The sequence below is a fragment of the Sciurus vulgaris genome (genome assembly GCF_902686455.1).
Source record: "Sciurus vulgaris genome assembly, chromosome: 12".
Classification (NCBI taxonomy): domain Eukaryota; kingdom Metazoa; phylum Chordata; class Mammalia; order Rodentia; family Sciuridae; genus Sciurus; species Sciurus vulgaris.
Genome location: NC_136473.1, coordinates 74,269,377 through 74,288,592, shown reverse-complemented (window position 1 = coordinate 74,288,592; position 19,216 = coordinate 74,269,377). Strand labels below are relative to the sequence as shown.

Below are 19,216 nucleotides of genomic sequence, written 5' to 3'. Positions count from 1 at the left end.
GTTCTTTTGCTTTTTCTCAAAAACATTTAAGACTGAAAAGAATGTGGGTGTAATTTATTAATGCTTTTTGAGTGTCACCTACCTTTTAGGATTAGTAATGTTTATGTGGTAAGTCTTTACTATTACTGTGAACACTGTATGAAGCAACTAAAACATTAACTCAGTTAATCTGCAAAAATATCTGTGAGGTTCGTGCTGTTGTAATTCCTAATTTACAGATAAGCAAATGAAAGCATTCAAAGAGGTAAATAAATTGCCAATAGTCACACAACTCATAAATGGGAGAAATAGAATACAAACCAAGCAGTGTAATACCCAAGCCCACATTGTTAGCTCCTGAGAAGTGTTATACAGACAACACAAATTATTATATGAGCATAAGATATTGGTAGAAACAGGCATCCCTTTACTAGCCTGAAAATACTGCCCTATCATTTGCATTGTTTATGAATAATGTTGTAAGAAATAGACTTCCCACTTTCAAAAATTTCTTTTAGGATGTTTACAGGTCACTGTGGTTCACTTTATAGTAATTCTTTACTATCCAAAGAAAATAACCTCTAAAAAGCAATACATTTTTTTCTAGCTTTTCATAAAATTTTCTTTGTATAGACTTATGGTCCCAAAGGTGTATTTTTGATATTCATATGGGACTGAAATTTGTGTTAGTAGTAACTTCATGATGAATTTATTTTTAAGGGTTAGCGTTATGTTTTTATAATTTCCTTTTCCATAGGTTTATCCCTGCTTTTCAATAGCAGGACTCCTTTTTATTTATTTTATTTTGTCTGGCACTAACAAATTTTTATACTTTATTTATCTATTGAGACCTTACATTGTAGAATTTGGGAAAATCAAGAGTCATTTTCTCTACTCAGAATGTGACACCAGTTGGAGAAATATATATTTTAAAAGCTTTATTGAGATATATGCCACATACCATGAAATATACTCATTTATAGTATGCAAATTTGATTGTTTTTAATATAATTAGAGTTGCACAGTCATCAGAAAATTCTTATCACCCCCAAAAGAAATGTTTTACCCATTAGTAATCTCCATCACTGCTCTCCAGCCTTAGGTAACCACTGATCTAACATTTTGTCTCCATATATTTGTCTGTTTCACACATTTCATATAAATGCTATAATGCTAAATAATGCTATAATGCTAAATGCTGTGACTTTTTTGTGACTGATTTCTGTCACTTAGCATAGTTTTCAAGGTTCTTCCGTATTGTAGTATGTATCAGTACTTCATTTCTTTTTGTTGCCAAATAGTATTCTGTTGTATAAATACATCACATTTTATCACTTTATCATTTAATGGGCATTTGGGTTTTTTTCTGTTTTTTTTTTTTTTTTTTTTTGGGCTACTGTAGATAATGCTGCTATGAATTTGTGTTTTGTTTCTCTTGAGTAGTTACAAATTTAAAAGTGAAATTTCTGGGTCATATATAACTCTGTATTTAATTTTTTTAGAGAATGACAAATTATTTTTCAAAGTGATTGTACAAGTATACATTCTTATGAATAATCTATAAAAATTCCTGTTTTTCTACAACTTTGTCAATACTTATTTTTGTGTATATTTTTATCATAGATATTCTAATGAATATGATTCTCACTGTGATTTGGGGAAAAATTTTTAAAACAAAAAATTATGCCAGGAATGGTGTTGCACACCTATAGTCCCAGAGGCTAGGAAGGCTGAGGCAGGAAGTTTGCAAGTTCAAGGGCAGCCTCAGCAACTAAGTGAGACCCTGAGCAACTTTGTGAGACCCTATCTCAAAATAAAAAGGACTGGGGACGTGGGTAAGTGGTTAAGTGCACCTAGGATCAATTTCTAGTACCAAAAATAAACAAACAAGTCTCTCTGTAGACAGGCCAAAGAGATAAAGACAAGGCCTCTTTAAAAAAATTTTTTTATAATATGCTGAGTGTTATAGGAACTATGTACAGAATGTGACACAAAGGAAGGATTGTTAAAAAGACCAGAAAAGTTTTTTTGCTAGAAATAAAGTCTTGGACATTGGAAACAAAGGACATAAGAGCAAACACCATGTGCAGTATATTTATTAGACATGAAAATATACATCAATTTCATGGAACTGTAAATCATCTGAAAAGGTTGATACAGTGGTTTTTAAGTTTCATATGGGGCATGAAGCTAATTCACTGGGTCTTGATACATTTAAAAAATAAAGTTGATTCAGTTGTTTTAGAATTGATTCTAATTGCATAAAATAAGGGTACTACTTAATGACTGTTTTCCCCATAATTTAGTAATATCTTTGTCAACTGTATTTATTATGTGGGTCCTGCTTTAGGAGTTTGGAATTCCTTGGTCTAGAGTATATGCTGAAGGGCAAAAAGGTGTGAGAACATGTTTTCCCATTTTGTTCCCTTGATATTTCTGAATAGACTGTCAGAAGAAAAATGTTGCTGGCTATCTTTGTATAATATATTGTACATGTATGAATCTTTTAAAGTTGTAAGATTATAACAACTTTTTTAATCACTGGCATTTTTTTTGCCTGAGTAGAATGACTTGTAGAATTATGTCATTGTTTCTCAGTCTTCTAAAATTATTGACTACCTCTAGAGATCATTTTTATTTAACTTAAATTAATTAATTGATTTGGATTTAATTTCTACCTAACGAGAAAGGTAAGTACAAAGTTTCATCAGATAGGGTTAAGTTTTGGTGGACTTAAGAACATTGTAATAGCAAAACTATTTTTTGTTTTGTTTGTTGGCTACTACTCCAAGAAACAATTAAAATTGGGGATGAAATTTTTTAGTTTGAATCCATCCCATTTATTGATTCTTCATTTTATTTCTTGCGCTTTAGGAGTCTTGTTAAGGAAGTCAGGTCCTAAGCCGACATGATGACTTGGGCCTACTTTTAGGACAGGGTCTCTGGACTAATTCCTAGGTCCTTGATCCATTTTGAGTTGAGTTTTATGCATATGGATCCATTTTGAGTTGAGTTTTGCTGCATATGGATTTCCAGTTTTCCTAGCACCATTTGTTGAAGAGGCTATGGAGAATATCATGCTAAGCTAAATAATCCAACCCCAAAAAAACAAAGGCCAAATGTTTTCTCTGATATGTGAATCCTGATCCATAATGGGGTGAGGGGGATCTAGGGAAGAATGGAGGAACTTTAGATTAGACAGAAGGTAGGGGAGAAAAGATGGTGGAATGAGACAGACATTATTATCCTATGTACATGTATAATTGCAGGAATGATATGACTCTGCATTGTGTATAACCAGAGAAATGAAAAGTTGTGCTCCGTTTGTGTACAATGAGTCGAAATGCATTTTGCTGTCATGTATAACTATTGGAACTCACCCCGAAAATAAATTGGAGATGATATACATTGCCCATGTTGAAAATGCCTAATGTAGCTTATTCTTGGTTTTTGGATTTTTTTTTTTTTTTAATTGAAAGTCTTGGTTTTGGGTGCAGCAGCACACTCATTTAATCCCAGCAATTCAGGAGGCTAAAGCAGGAGAATCTTAACTTTTGAGTCCAGCCTCAGCAACTTAGTGAGATCTTTAGCAACTTAGCAACACCCTGTCTCAAAAAATAAAAATGTGCTGGGGATATAGATCAGCCCCTGGGCTGATCTGATTAAGTGCCTCAGGGTTCAATTCCTACTACAAAAAAAAAAGGGTGGGGTGACTTGAGATTTCTACTGTGGCCTATGAGAGAGTAACTCTGGAAGGGCTTGATCCTACCAGAAAAATAATATAAAAATTTGTTTTCAAACATTATACAATAGGCAGGGTAGGACTATGATCCATGAGAGAAGGTAAACAAATGCTTATAGCCTAGAGGCAATTTCCAGGCTGAAGTTCAAGGAACAGAACCAAAATTGAATCTGACAGTCCCCCAAGTTGAGATAACAGAGATTGAGGTTCAGGCAGATAAAGTCAGAGTTTATGGGGCAGAGTGTTGGAGAAAAAAGAGCTGCACAAAGAGCGTAGCTTTAAAGATCTTCAGAGTGCTTCCCTGAAGTTGTTGGCTGGGTTTTACTCTGTACATAGTAGGAGGAAGTTACAAAGACTAAGAAAGGAAGCACCCAAAAGCTAAGCAGAACAATTCCCAGAACATACATGGTGATAAAAATTATTTGTGTTCCCACTCTCCAGAGCAGAGACCCTGTAGAACATCTCGGATATAGTCCTCAGAAGGAACAGAAGAAGGTACTACTAAGATAGTGGAGCTAGTTTAGCATTAAACTCTTGATCTACTCTAACAGTTTTAAAAGGAAGTCTCAAAAAAATTAAACGTCAAGAAATGTAATTGCATGCCAAGGCAAAGTCAAGCACTCTTTAGTAAAACAACAGAATCTACCACTCAACAGCATTAAGATTTTAAATGCCTAACATCTCTTTAGAAACTTGCCAGACCTAAAAAGAAGCAGGAAACGAATACCCATAACCATGAGTGTTTGGTGGTGGAGGCATGGGAGGACAATACATAAAAGTAGAAATAACAGATTGTAGAATTAGCAAAGAACTTAAAACAGCTAGTATAAATATTGTAAATATGATTATGGTTGTATTTATACCAGATGTTTATACTTTTAAAGGATTGTAAAACATATATATGCATACATAGAGAATATGTGGTAGACATATATGTGACCCACAAAGCCTAAAATAATTATTACGTTGGAAGGAAGGAGGATGGCAAGTTCAAAGCCAGCCTCAGCAACTTAGTAAGGCACTGAACAACTCAGTGAGACCCTGTCTCTGGATAAAATATTTTAAAAAGGGTTGGGGATGTGATTGAGTGGTTAAGCACCCCTGGGTTTAATACCTAGTACCAAAAGAAAAAACAAACAAAAATTATTATTATGTGATCTGTTAGCACAATAAGACTGGGTTGGACACAAACGTCACGGATCATCTCAGCTTTTTATTCAGGAACAGGATTACACCCATGGGAATGGACCCACTCTCCTGGTAAAAAATGAGCCACTGGACAAAGGAGGGGACTGGGCTTATATAGGTTATACTAAGAAGTCACTTAATAAATGAGCATGTCGGCTTGAGCACTTAGGAATTTGGGGTCTGTTTTACTAGGTGAAATGGGAGAGGGTCTGGAGTCAGCAGTCAGTATTTGGGATTTATCTTACTGGACCAGAAGGAAAGCAGGGGTCAGTAGTTGGTATCTGGGAAAGGATTTGTTTAGGAAAAGATCAGTGCTTTGGCCCCTTCCCAGAGACTATCATTCCAGACTTGATGGATATCTCCTCCCTAGGTCCTATCTTGTCACTGGGAAAGAATGTATTAGGAAAAGATCAATGCTATCAATGTATGACTTTCTTTTTTTGCTCCCTTTTTCCAGGCCTCACTATTTTAGGGTTTGTCATTTTCCATATCTAATATGTATATTCCAGAAAGTTTGTCCATCCCTGGGTATAGATAATTATATTATTTATAAATGGCTTAATTGTGTCAATTAAAAGGCAGAGATTATCAGATGGCCTTTGTTTTAGTTAGGTTTTTTTTTTGTTGTTGTTGCTGTGACTAACCTGACCATGTGGTTTGGAACTTTTTGAACTTTTTGGAATTTGTGGGAGGAATTTTGAGATGTTTAACAGTGCAAGCTGGAAATGCTATAGGTTGTTGTAAATGGCACTTAATGACCAATTCTGGTGGGAGCTCAGAAGACCAGAATGGCAATTGGACAGGGCTCAAGAGGCTTCAGAAAAGGAGGACTCTTGGAATTTGAAGTAGAGGCCATTCGTGTTGTTTTGGCTGAGAAGTTGTCTACATTTTGCCCATGTCCCGAGACACTCTGTGAAGTTGATTTTAAAAGCAACAGATTTCTTAATCTGGCGGAAGAAATTTCTAGGCCACAGCATTCAGGAGGTGGCATTGATATTGCTAGCCACTATTAGTCAGATTCATTGTGACATTCAGGAGAAGAAAGCAGAGCAGAAAGATTGAAAAACTTGAACTTGAAAGGTAGGAATAAAACTGGGGTTAGGGAAGTTGTTAAAGACTTTATTCTCATTAAAGAAGTGCTGAAGACTTTGCCCAGAGACAATAAGATCACTTGAGGGCACCTCAGGAACTGGCAAGACCACACCCATCTCAAGCTCAAGGGAGTAAAGATGAAAATTCTCTTAAGACCAGTGGGGTACCCTTCTTGCACAAGGGGGGCTAGGAAGTTTTTTAACAGACTCAGATACCCAGACACTCAGAGGCTGCTGCAGCAAGGTCCCTGGAGGCTTGTCTGCTGCTGAAGATGGTAGCAGACCTTGTCTTCAGCCACGTGGTACTAGTTCTATAGGAATGCAATTTGCCAGAGTTAGGGGATCATGGAGGCTTCCACTATGCTTTCAGAAAAAGGCCTTGGAATCCAGGCAAGGTACAGCAGGGTCACAGTCCTTGAAGGCACCCCCTACGAAGGCAAAGTAGTAAATTTGAAGAGGAAGCCAAAGCTACAGTGGAGACCCCCTGAGATTAAGAAATGCCAGTAACTGTGGAACTGTAGGAAAGCTGCAGGTATCAAGCAGAGACAAGCCAATAGAAAGGCCACTTGGGCTGCAACCAACAAGGTGACAGGGGCGGAGCTACATAGGCCCTTTGGAGAGAGCATCATGATGCCATGTGCCAAAGATTCTGGACATGAGCTACAGTACTTGTTTACCCAGCTGGATTTCCATCTTTCTTTGGTCCCTATCACTTCTTTCTATGCCCCTAATTTTGTGAATGTTTACTCTGTACCATTCTATATTGGGTACTTGTAAATTGTTTTTAATTTTACAGGAGCTCACAAAGATTGCTTGGAACCTCAGAGAAGACTTTGGACGTGAACTTTGAGCAATCTGAGAACTGTTGAGACTATGGAAACTCTTAGAAATGGACAAAATATATTTTGTATTTTGAGATGGATGTGAGCTTTTGGGGGCCAGGGGCAGAATGTTATGGTTTAGATGTGAGGTGTCTCCCAAAAGGTCACGTGTGATACAATGCAAGAAGGTTCAGAGAAGAAATGATTGGGTTGTGGGAGTCTTAACCCAATGAGTGATTTAATCCCCTGATAGGGATTGACTGAATGGCAACTAAAGTGGTAGTGTATGACTTTGGGTATATATTTGTATTTGGCAAGTGGAGATTCTCTCTCTGCTTCTTGATCACTATAAAGTTAGTTGTTTCCCTCCACCGCACTCTCCTACCATGATGTTCAGCTCACCTTAAGTCCCAAGGAATGGAACCAGCCTTCTATGAACTAAGACCTCTGAAACCATGAGCCCTCAAATAAACTTTTCCTCCTCTACAGTTGTTTTAGTCAGGTCCTTTAGTCTCAGCAGTGAAAAAGCTGACTGAAACATTATTTTATAAAGCCCATAATAGGGCTGGGGGATGTAGCTCGGTTGGTAGAGTGCCTGCCTTGTTCTCTCCAAAGGGCTTATGTAGCTCCGCCCTGTCACCTTGTTGGTTACAGCCCAAGTGGACTTTCTGTTGGCTGGTCTCTGCTTGATTCCTGCTCTGGGTTTAATTCCCAGCACCACCACAAGAAAAATAAATAAGTAAATAAATTAAAAGCTCATAATAGCAAGATCCAGATATATAGTCTACAATAAACCTAATATAAATATGAAGACACAAATAATTTAAAAATAAAGAAGAAAAGTTATACCATGGAAACATCTATTCAAGCAAAACTAAGGTGGCTATATTAATATAAGACAAAGATGATTTTAGAACAAGGAATTACCAGATAGAGACATTTTTCATAATATGAGTCAGTTTACCAAGGAAGACATTAAAAACCCTAAAATAATGGTGCAAAAACTTTTCCACTAAAAACTGTGAAATATTGTTTGTAGAATTTAAAGACTAGTCATATTTCATGTTCATTGATTATAGCCTCAATATTCTTAATGGTGGGAGATACCTGTTCTTCTACTTTTGATGTATAGATTGGTAATGGTCCCAATAATGTCCCCCCCCCCCCCCGCAACATTTGACAAGCTAAAAGTTTTATTGAAATGAAAAGGGCATAGGACACTACATGGCTTTTAGAATGGCCAAATTCACAACACTGGCAAATAACCACATCTTGGCAACAATGTGGAACAATGGTAACTGTCTCATTCTTATTGGTAGAAATGCATAATGGTACAGCCACTTTGGAAGACAGCTTGGCAGTCTCAAAAAACCCACACATTCCCATGCAACCAACATTCACACTCCTTGATATTACCCAAACACTTTGAAAACCTGTGTCTACTCAAAAACCTACACATGAATGTTTGTAGCAGCTTCATTCACAATTACCAAACATGGAAGCAAACAAGATATTCTTCAGTAATAAGTGTAAATAAACTGTGGTTTATCCAGACATTGAGATATTATTCAGTACTAAAAAGAAATGAACTACCAAGCCCTGAAAAGACCTGGAGGCAATGTAAAATATATTACCACGTGAGAGAAACCAATCCGAAAAGGCTATGTATATATTAGATAATTCCAACTGTATGACATTCTGGAAAAGGAAAACTGTTAAGACAATTAAAGATCAGTGGCTGACAGGGCTAATGGGAAGGAGGAATGAATAGGCAGAGTACAGAGAATTCTTAGGGTAATAAAACTACTCCGTATGGTACTATAATTATGGATTCATATCATTATACACTTGTCCAACTTAGAGAATGTACACCAAGAGTGAATCCTAATAAAAACAATGGGCTGTAGGTAATAATGATGTGTGAATGTAACTTCCTCCATTAACAAATGGATCCTTCTGGTGGAAGGTGGTGATAAGAGGAGAGGCTGTGCATGTGGTGGGCAGAGTTTATGGGAATGTTCCCTCAGTTTTGCTGTGAACCCAAAATCACTCTAAAATATAAGTTCTGAATTTTTGTTTTTATTTTGTGATACTGGGAACTGAACCCAGAGGTGCTCTAACACTGAGCTTGATCCCCACCCCTTTTATTCACTAAGTTGCTAAGACTGGCCAAGAACTTGAGATTCTCCTCAGTCAGCCTCGTGAGTAGCTGGGATTATAGCTGTGTGCTACAGTGCCTGATTTAAAGTCTATTGTTTTTAAAGTGTCCATAGAAGTCAAATAATTTTGAAAAAACAAATTTAAAGGACTTATCCTACCTGTTTTCAAACTTAGGGTAAAGGTTCAGTAATCACAGAGCATGGTACTAGCATAAAGCTAGCCATATAGATCAGTGAATATAAAAAAGTCTAGAAACAGGTCCTCATACATGCCAGTTATTTTCAGCAAGGTAAATAATTCAGTGAGGAACACGTAGTCTTTCTACAACTGGTACTGCAAAAACTGGGTGTCTGCATGGAAGATAAGGTCTCAAGCACAAAAATTAATTCCAGGGAGTTCATATACATAAATGTAAAACTAAAACTTAGTTACTAGGAGTACACATAGAAAATATTTGTGGTTTTGAATTAGGCACCGATTTTTTTTTTAATTATTTATTTTTTGATTTTTTTACAGACTGCATTTTGATCCAATATACATAAATGGGGTACATCATTCCGTTTGTTTTTACAGGATGTAGATTCATACCATTCATATAATCATACATGTACATAGGGTAATGACGTCTGTCTCATCCCACCATTTTTCATACCCTACCTCTCATTTCCTTCTACATAATCTAAATTCCCCCATTCTTCTCTCACTCCCCACATCTCCACCCCCATTATATCATTCTCCACTTATCAGGGAAAACAAATATGATTACAAAGGTATGACTCATAAAAGAAAATTTGATGGCTACATTTAAATAAAATCCTTTTGCTTTTCAAAAGAAAGAAAATGAAAAGGCAAAGACACACACTGTGAGAAATATTGAGAAACATGTAAAGACCTGTGTTCAGCTTGCATGGAGAACTCTTACTAATCAATAATAAGAAGCTTGCAACTTGATTTTAAAATTATGCAAGATTTGGATGGATGCTTCACCAGAGATTTCTGAATGGCCAATAAGCACATGAAAAGATGCTCAGATCATTAGTCATTTGTGGAAATGCAAACTGAAACCACTATGAGATATAACTATACACCCACTGGAATGATTAAAACTTAAACAGACTAGCAGCACCAAATACTGGTGAGGATATTGAACTAGTAGGTCTTGCATATGCTGCTGGGGGTTGGCTTTTTGTTGTTTTTCTTTGTTTTTCACTTATTTGTTTGTTTTCAGTTCTGTAAATTGAACCTAGAGTTCCATGCATGATAGGCAAGTGCTCTACCACTGAGCTACATCCCTAGTCATTTTAATATCATATCAGATGACTGGGCATATAGCTCAGTGGTAGAATATTTGCCTAGTATCTGTGAAGCCCTGGATTGATTCCCCAGCACCAAATAAATAAAATCAGTGTTGTAACAGGAAACACTAGTAGGAATTTCCTGGATGTCATCTCGTTAAATTGTTCAATTTTGTGAACAGAATACCTTCCAGTATCCCCTGAAAGAAATCCTAAGTCATTTCCAAATTTATAATATCAACTTTAGGTTATTTTAACTAGTGTATATGGTAAGAGGTGCTGGGTAGCCAATTTAGGACCTAATGCATGTTAGTTAAGTGCTCTACCACCAAGTTACAACTCCAGACCCTATTTTAATTACTCTTGTTAGACTTTCACATTTGTTCTTAGAAGGAATTTTTTTTTTTTTAGTGGTGATTTCTTATATTTTTTCCCACATCATAGAATATATTTAACTTGTTTTAATTTAGAAGAGTTTTGAAACTTTAGGCAGTGAGTAACATCCTTCAATATCATCTGCTTTTCTATTTCTTAATGTTCAAAACAGAAAGAAGCAAAGATACTGAGTTCACAGTCTGTGAACCCAGATGTATCACTGTCCTGCCAGTCATCTTGAAGGAAACAGCTCCTCTAGAATTATCTTGTTCTTTATTCAACAGAGCATTTTAGTCATTGTGTTTTAGCAATGACTAAATGTTGCTAGGTACTGTAGGTACAGAGATAAAAGAGTACCTGCTTTCACAGGAGCTCACAGTTAAAACATCTGAAAAAATAATTGCAGTGCATTATAATGATAAAAGCAAAGTATGATGTAGAAAACAATTACAATACTTAGCTCAATGGGTATGGTGAGTGTATGTATTTTGGATGTGTGATACACTGGACCAGTGGGAGAGAATGAACTTTTCAAAGAGGTAATAACTAAGCAGTTCTTGAAGGACACTATGTGAAATTACCTAAGTAAAAGAGGGGAGAATGTGAAGGATACCCTGGGTGAGGGAGGAGCATGTATGAAATGCAGCGTAAAGGAATACAACAGAATCAGGAAAATTGCTAGTAAATTGCCTCTTGACTAGATTGAGGACTGTAACAGTCCTGGGTTGGGGTCCCTGGGAGATGAAGCTGGAATAGGAGCTTGATTACTGAGACTTTTTTAGAGCATGATAGAAAACAGAATATTGTCCTGAATGTGATGTGTAACATTTAAAGACTAAAGAACTGGTTCTGTAGAACTGTCATACTATACAAGAAGAAAATATTTTGTCCCCAGTACCTGAGAAAAACTACGTCTCTTCTGGGCATAATTATGTAGTTTTTGATATGGTATATAATGAACACAAGTGGAGAAATGAACATATGGCCTTAGCCTCATAAGCATCATGAACTAACCAACTGTATTAACCCACACTTAACTATAGAACATCTAGTTCCACACTTTCACAAAACACATATACAAAATCAGAATGCTTTAATTATAATAATACTATATAGCTTATAGGGAGTTTGAATTAGAACTGACAAATATATGATAGTGAAACATTTGAAATCTCTTTTGATCAAAAAGTATTGTGATTAAGGATAGGGATCAGAAATTCATTTGGAGAGAAGTCATGCTGCATTCACTTGTGGAAATTCTTTTAGTCCTGTAGTAAATAGAAGTTAATGATAAATGTTGAGATTTTAAGTTGAGGTAAAGTAAATGCAGTTGTTTTAAAATTTATAAACTTTTCTGTATTAGAAAGAATTCAATTTGCTATATATGGAGTTAAATTTTAGAAATTATGATACTTAATGCACACTTGTCTTTTCAGTTGTTGAGTATGCAAATATTTTCTAACCCTAAGATCCATTCCAGGCCATGCTAGTACTCTGATCTTGATCTTTCTCCTCTTGAGTTCTTACATCCAGCCAGATCGTTGGCAGCTACCCAATAAATGAGATGATGCAGGGATTATTTCAGATTACCAGGAAAATAAACCAAGCAGAAATTAGGGTTTCAAGGCATGGTACAAAAATAATCTGATCTCTGTTTTCTAATAAGCATTTAAAGGTGCAAAAAAAATTTTTTTTTTTAAATCTAGAGACATCCACTGCAACTTGACTATCAGTTTGCCAGTGGTCCTTTATCTCAGGACCTACTACAGACATTTGAGCACCATTTGGTTTGCCAGGTCTCAGTGGTCAAGTGTAGAACTTCTCCCACTCTCCTCAGTCATCTGGAGAGACTTATCTTGCTTGCTGTGTGCACTATTCAAAGATAATAGCTTTTTACTTTACCTGTGAGTTGGAGCTCTATAATCGAATAGGTGATGTGCTGCTTTCAAAATTTAGAGTGAAACAAGCCATTGTCTCCTTTGTGGAAGATAGACAAGGAGTAAGAAATCCTTTTTGACTTTGAGAGAATATTCCATCACTTCCTTGGGTCCTCCAGGAACTTTATTGAGGTGGCAAGCCCCACCCATCAGATGTAATTCTCAGTTCCATCTCAAATGACATCTTATCCCAAGGCACTTCATCCTTCAACTCTTCTACTCTTCTTGTCCTAATTTGCTATTATCCAAGGAGATGTAGTATGGAATGTTGAGGCAACCAAGGTCAGAACAGACTGGGGCATAGAATAAGAGTACTGTTTTCCTAAAGCAGGACAATAGATATATTGCCAATGAAATCAGTCTTTTAATTTCTTTTCTCTCTAGATTGTTACAAAAGGAAAATTCACTTGCTGTCTTAAAGCTACATCTCAAATATCAAGGCAGTCTTAATTTACTCATAAGGAGACTCCATCTGGAGTGGTAACTGCAACTGAAATCATCTTCTAATTAAGTTTATGATAATCTGGCAATATTTTTCAAACCCTTTTAAATCTTTGCATTGGCTAACTAGTGAGGTATTACCAAGCCTGTAATTCTCAAGGTCTGCTTTTCCTTCCGGATGCCTTGTTTCTAAGAAAGGAAACTACTTATTTCCAACTATCTCTTCCTAAAGCATAAAGCCACTGCTTAGTAATCCACTTTGGAGTCCACTGATTGCTAAAAGTATACATTCTAATTATAAACTCAAGAACTGGAAAAATAATAGCAAGCTGGTTTCTTAGATTTATTCTTAGGTATTTAATGTTATCTGATAACTGTTATATGTGGGATAGCTTTTAAATTTTACTTTCTAATTGCTCATTTCACATGTGTAGAAATTCAATTGATTTTTAAAATAGTTATATCCTGTGATCTTGCTGAATTTACTAACTCATAGATTATCTTTAAATTATTTTTTGGTTTTCTACGTCACAGTCGTCTTCTGAGAATGTGACAGATTTATTAATTTATTTCCAGTTGGTTTACATCTTTTTTTTTTTCTCGTCTTATTGCACTGGCTAGGACCTCCAGTACATTGTTGAATAGAAGTGGTGATAACAGACATCCTTGTCTCATTCCGATCTCAGAGGTAAAACTTTCAACATTTCATCATTAAATCTGATGTTTTAATTGTAGGGACTTGTCATAAATACCCTTAGGAGATAAAGGAATTGCTTCTAAGTTTGCACACAAATGAACAAATCACAAATGGACAGTGAATTCTATCAAACGCTTTTTTAAAAGCTATTACAATTATCCTATTACTTTTTACCTTTATTCTTTCATTGCAGTCAATTAGATTTATTATATTTTGAATGTTAAATCCATGAGAATAAACCCATATTCCTAGTGTAAACCCAACTTGTTTGTGATACAGTGTCCTGCTTATACAACTCTGGGTTTGGTTTGCCAATATTATGTACAGAGCTTTTGGATCTATGTTAAAAAGAGGGATTTTTTGATTTTTTTTTCTTTTTTTTGCATTGCAAGATACTCTATAAAGTCCTAGTGTCAGGGTTATTCTAGCCTTCTGAAATAATTTAAGAAATATTCTCTCTTCTAAACATCACCTGAAATAGTTTATAGTATGATTGATGGGGTTTTGTCTTCCTGAAGTGATAAATTTATCAATGAAGCCATCTGGGCCTAGAATTTTGTTTTTGAGGAGGTTTTCAGTTATAGATTGAATTTTTATAATGGATTTTAGATTGCATAATTTTCCTGGGTCCATTTTGATAGGTCTTGGAGTTACTCTATGCAGGTATTCTGTTTTGTGAAAGTATGCCCTTCATTGCATCTTGTCACAGAATTTTGATTTGTTCTTTCTCATAATGTTCACTTTTCTTTTTTTCATTAAGGTGGCATCTATCAGACTTGTTCACAGTAAAGTTTCCCCTCATAATAATAAGTATTTTATGGGAAGTTACTTTGTAATTATGGATATATCGTTTTCCTCAAAAATCCTTCAGTTTACTCATATGGACTTCAATGAGTTATATACTACTATAGTTACTTATTTCAAAGCTCAAATTTGTTAGTGGAATTTACTAGGAGTGGGGACTGGAGGGGAAATGCTCCTCCAAGTTGACTTGTTCTTTTGACATGTCCTCATCATTGCTTAAACATGACCTTACTTTCAACACAACCAGTTTTTCTAATCTCATGTCATACTTTCCTGAACCTAACTCTGGATTAGCCATTTCTTCTAGGAGTCCTGGTTCCTTGTAGTGGAGAATAGATTCAGAAGCCACGATCTGAATCTAGGTATGCTCATTACTACTGAGGTGGTAGTGGTCTTAAATCTCAGTGGATAAAGCTAGGGTATTAACGTATAGGTACATATGAAAGTATACTCACATACATATACACATTTATACTATATTTATATGAATAGTTAAAAACTAATGAGTTCACATTGATGTCTCTAATTCTAATCCAACATCACAGAACTGGTTCTAGTTTTTTTCCCTTTCCGTATTTATAATACCCTTCTCTAACAGTGAGGGACCTGGCTGCCATTAATCTTAATATATTACTTTTCTGATCAGTCGACAAACATGCCCTCTCATCTCTCTACTTGCGTTCCTTTTGTGTTCTGATATCCCATGCATCTTTTCTCACTTGGGGGTGTACTCATGACCCTGAGAGCATGGGCTCTAACATCCCAGGGTAGTTTGCCCCACAATGGATGCCATCATTGTTTACATAAGCTCTGACTTCCTGCTTCAGTTCAGCACTGTGGACCAAGACTCCGCCTTTACCCTGCATAGTTGCCTTCCTCACCCCCTTTGGGCTCTGTTTTAGTCAGCTTTTTCATCACTCTAATCAAAAGACCTGATAAAAACAATGTAGAGGAGGAAAAGTTTATTTGGCTCACAGCTTCAGAGGTCTCAGTCCATAGTTGGATGACTCCATTGCTCTGGACCAAAGGTCAAGCAGAACATCATGGCAAAAGGATGTGATGGAAGAACATGGCACCGGGAAGTAGAGAGAAAGAGCTGTACTTAACAGAGACAAAACATACCCCCAGTTAATCAATTCAACTGAATTAATGCACAGAGATTAGGTTAAAGCTTCATAGGCCAGTCATTTTGAAACTGGAGTTTTGGGATAAAACCAGATTCCCTGATTCTGCTAGCAGATGTGGTTTGTGCAGGCTGAAGGCCTCACCAGTTTCCCTTCTGAATTACTCTCTGGCAAATGTGAAGAATAAAATCCATGGACAATAACAAAAGAGAAGAGTTAACAAAGTAGGATTTGTTAAGTGAGAAGAGATAGAACTCCTGCATTGCAGGAAGGGACCTGATAGTATTACAGGACTGGGGCCTTCCAGGAAACTGAGATTGTGAAGACCACCCCTTCTTCAAACCTCTATTCTAGTGATCAAGTCAGAAACATTCCAGACATGTCACTCAGAGTAACAGGCATAAGTTTATTAAAGGCATAGGAAAAGGGGATACTTTCAAGGGAGAGTGTGGGTCCTCTCAGAGAGGAAGCCCAGCTCATCTTTCCTGCACTCCCGTTTTATTTGGGATCCCAGAGAACTTTCCAGAAAGTCCCACCCAGGCCTACCTCTTGACTTTTGACTGACAGCAGAATGACATCAGACTTCCAAGTTTCCACTGCCATGACAACTCTAGGTCACTGTAGCTTCCCCTGCCACCACCACCAGTGAAGACCCCTGCTTTCCTTTGCCCTACTCAGAAGCATTAGGACTGAATTTTAAAGGGGGAAAAGATGAAGGGAAAACTCAAATGTCTTTTGAATGTCTGTAGGATTTGAAATGATATGCTCAGTACTATTCCTGACATTAGTAACTTATTACATCTTTTTCTTCCTGACTATTCTCTTCTACCAGTTTATCAATTTTAGTTGTTTTTCAAATGAATTATATTTTGGTGTGCTGATGCTTTGTAATACATGCATATTTTTACTGTGCTACTTGGGGTTTAATTTTATGATTTAAAAAAAAAAAATGTCCTCAAGTGGATACTTAGGTCATCACCATATGATTAAAATTTTCTTCTAAGCATGGCTTTAGCCATATCCCACAGGTGTTTATGTGAATTATTTTTAATCCTTCTCTTCATTATATAATTTAATTTCATTGTTATTTCTTTTGATTTATGGGTTATTTATAGTATGTTTTAATTTCTAGTTATTTTTGTCCAGTTTTCTATAGATTTTCTACTAATATTTTTGTTTGATATTCAGTTTAATTCCACAGCAATCAGATAACAACCTCTTTGTGCTTCTAATTTTGTAAAATATGGGGAACCTTAATTTGTTAACCAGTTTATAATCAATTTTGGCAAATTTTCACAGGTACTTGGAAAGCGAGTTCTGCAGTTGTGAATATTCACCATTTTTTAGAGCTCTGTGGTTCTCTCCACTGTCTTAAAACATAAGGTTACAAGCTATTGGTCATATTCTGCAAGTGGATGCATAATGTTTTTTCTAGGTTAAGAAAATATCTCCAAGTTGTTGTGTAGGTGCTGTGCAGTATGCAGAGGATAAGTTAAATTTCTTTGATGTATCCATATTGGCCCCTTTTATGAACATGTCATTTCCATTAAAATAAGGGTATAAAATTAGGTAGGAAAGCAAAACCTAAAGTAATGAGAGGACATCATCATTTTGGTGTTTGATAGTCCCACTAGAAAGTTTTTCTTAAGGTTTATATTTACTGTGTAATTTAATAATAATATAAATTATGTTACTTTATAAAACAGTTGTCTTAAACTTTTTCCAGTGTCAATTAAATTTAAGCCAAGTCTTAGTTATTACGCTATGTAGACAGCCAGGAAGTAGTTGCCATGTGGAATATGAAGAGATAATTGCAAAAGTTACAAAAGGAAAATTCTTAAGACTATATATATATTAATGAAATTTGAATTCCTGTACATTAGCATGTTCTTTGCTTTGGAAAGTACAATACAGAAGTGAGGATAAGAGTGGGGCATTATTATTTTCAAAACTTTGAGAATGAGTTATGGCCAAAATAAAATTTTTTTCTTATTATTTAACATAATATTGTTTTCTCCAAATCTAAAAGATAGTAGTGAGAGCTACTCATTGAGCCTATTTAGCATATTCACATATCACAAACTTATTTTGTGTAATTCGTGTAATTTGTGCCTTGATCTCTAAGTCAAGAGCTAGACTAAATCTAAACAAGAGCTGAATGACAGGAGGTTAAAATACACTCTAGTTGTCTGGCAACTGAGCAGGAATCTAATAAAATAATAGAAAGAAGGTATATCATTATTACCACACAATTATACCATGCTGGTAATAGCAAAAGCAAATTTGGGGAAGGATTATTATAAAACAGTTGTTGGGAGGTAGGAAAGCCACAGAGAGAAAAAGTGTTTTGATTGAGATTAAAAACTGAGAGTATATTGCCAAATTGAGAGATAAGGAAGACAAGGACTGGATCATATTTGTTTTCGAGCCAGTATCCTCTCTGTCTTCCTCCTTCCTGGACCTTCCTTTGTTATGTTATCTACTCTTTCCATATATATATGATCAGTTACCTTAACCCATCCCTACCTTCAAACTTTTGATGGCTTCTGATTAATTTAAACCAATTATAGTAATCCCATTTCTCCTACCAGTGATGGGTTTAGGAATAGGTTTTAGGAACGTGACCCACTTCTGTCCAGGCAATCTGTGGGGCAGTATGCCGAGACTTCTGGGAAAGATCATCTTTCTTCTCAGAACAAAGGTAAAGGAAAAAAAAAAATGGTGCATTGACTCCTAGAACCACTACATTGTGAAATTTTAATTAACTTCTGATACAGTAAGTATTTAAGTATAGCCACTTAATTTAATTCATGGCTGATTATACATGTTTTAAAGGACAGGAGAATATTGGTTTAGTTAGTATTCTAACTTGCAGTACTAACTCATAGAATAGTTAGTATACTATACTCACTAACTAGTTTTCTTTATTCAGATTTAGGGCTTTTGATCAAATACGTAAGTTTTTGCTAAGTGAATACACTTAGCAAAGTGTATTAACAAAAAAACAAAGCAAAGTAACAATTTATTTTGTGTATTCATTTGAAAAATTAAATATATTTTATTTTAAAATGAGGCTTATAGTTTTTATACAAAGTTTTATATAAAGTTCATCTTAGGAAAAACACAGGAACTGTATTGAATATTGGAGTTGAACTCCATAACAGTTTCTATACAGACTACTTTTGTCAGGGTCCTATTTGTGGAAGGAGATGCACAGTCCATTAAATAAAAATGAGCATCCCCGGCACTGAAAACGAAAAAAAAAAGTGTTTAAATTTAATAATTGCATTTAGAATTTATCTGAACAGATGCATCTATTTTAAAATTGTGTACTAGACTCTCTTCCTATCCCCCTCCCATTTCCACCTCTAGCAAGCCTTGTTCACAGATAGTTTATTCTTAATCTCTGAGGTAAAAATTTAAAGGATCATTTAAGAGTGATCAAGTTATCACTAGAATTGGAGATGCCTCATGTAGACCAGATGGAACCATGCTTAGGAGTATACAGACTCAGGGAATGGGGACATGTAATGGAAAAAAGACAGCATAATTCTCATTTGTT

General features: G+C 35.7%; 1 protein-coding gene across 1 annotated transcript in view; it reads left to right on the top strand.

The window, feature by feature from the left end:
* The window catches only part of SYT14 (synaptotagmin 14), a gene marked incomplete at its 5' end in the record, with an annotated part of 180,624 nt that overhangs the window by 56,978 nt on the left and 104,430 nt on the right, over positions 1 to 19,216 (top strand). The window lies entirely within an intron of this gene.